We start from the raw sequence: 6,019 nt of genomic DNA on the forward strand, positions 1-6,019 counted from the left end.
AACTAAGGACTTATTAGCCAGCCCTACTCTGTTGTTTGATTTTTGTTATTGGGCTCATTGATTCAAGTTTAAAAAATAAATGCTGCACTCATGGAAGGGCATGCTTTGAGCACTACTGAAAAGTGCTATTTACATGAGAAAAATGAATGGCATTTGCTGTAGGCCAATTGTTTTCACCTTTTTGTTGGTGACACTTTAATATCTCGATAATATGCAGCTGTTTTAAAGGGCAAATCCACAGATGAAACGATAACAAAATGGCCAACCCGCCTCTGTTTTGGTAAAAAGTTGAGGGATGGGCCTGGTGAAATGTAACCACTCTCAGATTAAGACACCACTATGGATGCAAGGACTGACCATCCATGATATGAAAATGGTTTTAACCATGTTATGAGGCTATACAGTGTATGTTTACATTTATGAGGCATTTATAAGTTCAATTCCTCAAGAAGCAATGGATATTTTTTTTATCAGCATGAATTAGATTGAGAAATAAAAGCCCCACTTTTATTCCATAGGCTGGGATCCGCACTAAGCAGCTGTTTTCACTGGCTGTCCACTGGTTTCAAAAGCAATGATTGATATGCAGCTTAAACTTTTTGAAATTCAACCATTATTGGGGTCAAATACCCATTTATATTTGTGAACAGCCATCCACAATCCGTAAATCGCAAATAGCGAAATGAGAGAGAAGCAGTGTGATTTACATCAGTGAGCATCACTGCTGTCATCCTTACTTCCAAGCTTTTATTCAAGTCGTATAATCTTTGGATGCCGACAGCAGTCGCACCATTGGAAGACAGCTTGGACTGTGGCCTACAAAAGCCTATTCCTGCTCTTTTCCCGCGATCCATTGAAAACATTTGATGTGTCAGCATAGTGGTCTCTAACTTGTGGTTAGACTCGCTCAGGTGGAACAAACTTAAACGTGCACATGTTTCCTCAATGACATTCAAATCAGCATTGAAAAAATAAGTGTCAAAGATTTCTTTTCGCAAACATCCTTTCTGAATTGATAAGTAATCCTCGAAATAATCATAGCGTTTTTCAAAAGCATCTGTAATGTAATCTGATTACAATATTTTTGCTGGTAATGGATTACAGTTACCGTTTTTTTGTAATCCTTTACTCCGCAGCCCTGGTCACCAGTGGCAACCAGGCTGAATATTAAATAGAGCAGTGAGCATGGTGGTTTAATAAGTGATAATGCCCTCGAAGCTGATTTTTGGAGGATATATTTGCAGGGGTGTTGTTAGGCAAACCGTGCCAATATGTCCTCCAAACACCGTCTTCGAGGGCCTTATCACTTTTATACAACGGGTTACCAACGTTTTCAAATAACGATTGACATATTTTCATACACGTTATTTTGATTAATTTATTCATATTGTTTCATTCTTTCACGAGATATAGTCCCGACAGAAATCTAGGGTTGCTACCCAAGCCAGCTGGTCCTTCGTTCTATTTGTTTGGTTGCCAGAGGCACGACCCAGTTAAGTCTTTTTGTTCTAAATCTATGGATTTTGTTGATGGCTGGCAACTTTCTTATCCCTTGCTAGCCAGCCAACTAACACAGTCATGACAAACAGTGCAGCTAGAATAACATCAACGTAGCTGCGTTTGCATTTGTTTAAGCTGTTTTCTAGTGACGTTATTTGGATACATCCATAACAATGAGCTAATGATGCTCAATTTCAACTGGCATAGAAAATGTGCTCTCTCGTCGGGGTACTTGTTCAGAGGAGCTAGCCAACAACACAACTTACCTAGTCACTTCAAACTGGAAAGACTGAACTAGCAGCATTTTGTTTGACCTGTTTTCTGTTGATATTTATTTGTATATATCCATAAAAAATATGGTGGTTCATGATTTCGACTGGCTGATAAAAGCTGTCAGCCTGTCTGTCTCATCCCGACCCTACAGGTTCATTGCTATGGGACAGCTGGAGATCGAATTTCAATATTGAAACAATGTTGCAAATGTCAGAGAGACAGACCGCAAGGTTTATACAAATCTCTGCTATTGAAAACCAATTGCTAGTCTAAAAGAAATGGGAGAATGTCTAGATGCTTTTTACAGTGGAGAACAAGTTAATAAATTGTCTGGCTGGGCTGATGAGATGGTGGATTGCGCAGTGAGATTGAACAGAGTAAACAGTCATTTTAACGTCCTAGTTTTAGCCGTGGTAACTTGTGGGATAGACACCGGCTTGAATGTGGTTTTAACCAATCAGTGTCCAGGATTAAACCCACCCGTTGTATAAGTCTAAAAAATGTCTATGCTACTCAGAGCAGGGATAGGTATAAATGGCATGGAGAGTGGATCATTCTAAGCCAAGTTATCAGGATGTAACCATCATCAAACTACATGGACCCATTATGTATGTATGTATTATGTATGTATGGCAATCTACCAAAACTAAAGATCATATAGAATGGAGATAGTGAATAAATTTACTTCGGCATTAATCATTTCTGCCTTGAAGAACATGAGTGGGACAACGCATCATCCAACGCAAGTCGAGGTACAGACAAATATTACAGGAGACATCAAATATCACTAAGGAGAACTCCGACTTGACTTTGTTTGATGAAACATTTCTAAATTAAAGCTGGAAGAGACAATCCCACATGACATGTTGGATAAGGAGATACAATACTTTACCTTGTTGTGTTTGCATTGATGGTGAAGTTTGGTCGTATTGTTGCATTGTTAAAGTACAGAATGTAACGTATAGTATGTATGTTTCCAGTGTTGTGATGGTGTTGGAGAACGTTGTTGATTGACAAGATTTTATTAACAGTCGTTGTGTGAGTAGTGGTCCTGTGTAGCTCAGTTGGTAGAGCATGGCGCTTGTAACGCCAGGGTAGTGGGTTCGATCCCCGGGACCACCCATACGTAGAATGTATGCACGCATGACTGTAAGTCGCTTTGGATAAAAGCGTCTGCTAAATGGCATATATTATTATTATTATATTAGTAGTGTTTTGTGTGCAGGCTCTTATTTCAGATTTGGTTTTAGTGGACCTGGTACTTAGGCAGTGTGCAAAGTCTGCATCTGAAATGGCACCCTATTCCCTATATAGTGCACTACTTTTGGCCAGAGCTGGCCAAAAGTAGTGCACTACATGGGGATTCAGGTGCTATTTCAGACGCATATGACACAAAGGAATGGATACACACTGGTATAGAAATGCCACTGCTACGTGGAGTCAACAGGAATAGCCTTTCATTTCTGAAGATCTATATAGATCTGTAAATTACTTCTATACTGCTTTTTGTACCAATACCTTACACATTGTTTTTGTAATGTTCAAAACGGATGCTGTGCATCATGCTAATTATTATTTTTTAACAGTTGGGAAAGCAAAATGCCTCACTCCAACCATGTTGATTGAGCTGAGACATGAAGTGGACTTGTTTTCGTGATGGTTGGTGGAGAATGTTATTTGCACAAGTTATGTTTTGAATGTGTAATATTAAAATTGTTAAAAAGAACTTGAATTTGTCTCTTGGCTGTGATGTTTGGTTCCTGTGGCGGAGGAGATCCAAAGGAGGATTGATTGGCCACACACTCTGAAAGCCTCCTCCAACATCACCAGGCAAGCTCTATCCTGGAACACACAATGGAAACTGAAAAGTGGGCACCAGAGAAACATCTTGTGGTGGGAGCTTGAAGCAGACCCCAAAGGATCAGGCACGGGATGGAATGAGATTGACAAGACAGCAATGGGAGCTAAAATGTGGAGGTGTAGATGGAATGGCTGCTTAAAGTTCTAATCATAATATATATTTATTTTTTAATGTAACCTTTATTTAATTAGGCAAGTCAGTTAAGAACAAATTCTTATTTACAATGACTGTCTACATGAGCCCTATGAGACGCCTAATCATGGCCGGTTGTGATACAGCCCGGGATTGAACCAAGGTCTGTTTTGACACCTCTAGCACTGTGGTACAGTGCATTAGACCGCTGCGTAATACCTACTTTGTCTAATTTTATTATATGACTGACACTGGTCTGCCACACTTGCCTCTTTTGAATCAAGAAAACTACAGTGAAGTTGGTTAATTGATGTCTTGATGATATGTTTAGTGATGGGGGGGAAGGTCTGCGCAGACTGTAGCTAGCTCTCCAGGATATGGTGACCACTGCTTCATAGGAAAAAGTCTATCTTCTCCTTCCACTAGATGTCAGGATAGTACAGAAGCATAGTATCTACTACTGTATATTTTCCACCAAGGGTAGGCGACAACCGCCACGTGACTTTTCAAGAAAACCTGACAACCACAGTTACAAGACCAGACACCCTCGGTGAACTGTAGTGTTTAGATAGTTGCAGGTAGAAACGTGTCATGTAGACACAATTCCACATTCTGTACGACCGGTCTGATCGAGTACATTCAGGTCATGTATTACGTAACCTTGATTTCACTAGGCAAGTCGGTTAAGAACACATTTTTATTTACAATGATGGCCTTCACCGGCCGAACCCGGACGACGCAATCATGGACGGTTGTGATACACCCATGATTCAAACCAGGGTGTCCGTGGTGACGCCTCAAGCACTGAGTTGCAGTGTCTTAGACCACTGCGCCACTCGGGAGCCATTTCTGTTAAGTTGCACCCATCTGGATATTAAAACCCCTGGCATTAGCCGCTGTCTGGTAATGTTATTCAGTGTATACATATAATGAGCTCTGAAAGTATTGGGACAGTGACACAATTTCTGTTGTTTTGGCTCTGTACTCCAGCACTTTGAATTTGAAATGATCCAATGACTACGTTTAAAGTGCAGACTGTGCTATGCTACCATGATTACAGCTAGTCCTGAATGAGTGAGAAAATCAGACACATATCATACCCCCAAGACATGCTAACCTCTCACAATTACAATAACGCGAGGTTAGCATTTTTTTTTGGGGGGGGGGGTATGATATTTATGCCCCTAACTTTCTCATTCATTCACAATTCATTCAGGATTATCTGTAATCATGGTAGCATCCACATATTAATGTAGAGGTGTTTAGAAACATATTCTTATTTTACAATAAGCGACTCCAAAAATGACACCATACAGTATTTAGCATTCATTTATATTGGACACAAAATAATCTGAAACAAAAACAAAAACAAACAGCAAAAGCATCCAACAAGTTTGTAGTGACACAAGTTTGATGTAATCATTGCCTCCTTTTGACAACTTTGATACACATGTGTGAGTTTGTCCCAATGCTTTTGGTCCCCTAAAATGGGGGGACTATGGAAAGTGCTGTAATTTCTAAACGGTTCACCCTATATGGATGAAAATACCCTCAAATTAAAGCTGACAGTCTGCACTTTAATCTTAGCCATTGTATCATTTCAAATCCAAAGCACTCACTGTCCCAATACTTTTGGAGCTCACTGTATAAATCATGTTAGTATGTGAAGATATTGTATGATTACCACACTTCTTTCTGATATTTGCATCTAAGCAACATAAATGTAGACGTCTACATACTGTATGTAGTACATGTATTCTTATCAGACCTGGGTTCAATACTATTTAGTATTTTACTTTCAAAGTAAGGATTTGGATATTTTGTCTTTGAAAATACAAGTTGTTAACTATTGGAATGTATTTGGAAATACACTTGGAAAGTATAGGCAAGTATTTGAGAATGCTCAAATACACAGACAAGTGTATTTTCAAATACAAATATTGAAATACTCCCATGCATGTGAACCCAGGGCCCGTATCCACAAAGCATCTCATTGATCAATTTATCGAACAGTACTCCTACTCTGAGATGCTTTGTGGATACAGGGGTCTATTTGGTATTTGAAATAATGAAAATACTTTAAAATACATCCAAAGGAAGTAGTTGACTCAGGCCACATCGTTTGAAAATACTCAAACAGAAAATAAGTATTTAAATAACAAATTATGTATTTGTTTAACCCAGGTCTGATTGTCACTGAATATCGATTACATTGTGTGTGTGTAATAATAAGACAATATAAAACTCCTGTAT

This window comes from Oncorhynchus gorbuscha, linkage group LG17, assembly GCF_021184085.1.
Source record: "Oncorhynchus gorbuscha isolate QuinsamMale2020 ecotype Even-year linkage group LG17, OgorEven_v1.0, whole genome shotgun sequence".
In the NCBI taxonomy this organism is placed as follows: Eukaryota; Metazoa; Chordata; class Actinopteri; order Salmoniformes; family Salmonidae; genus Oncorhynchus; species Oncorhynchus gorbuscha.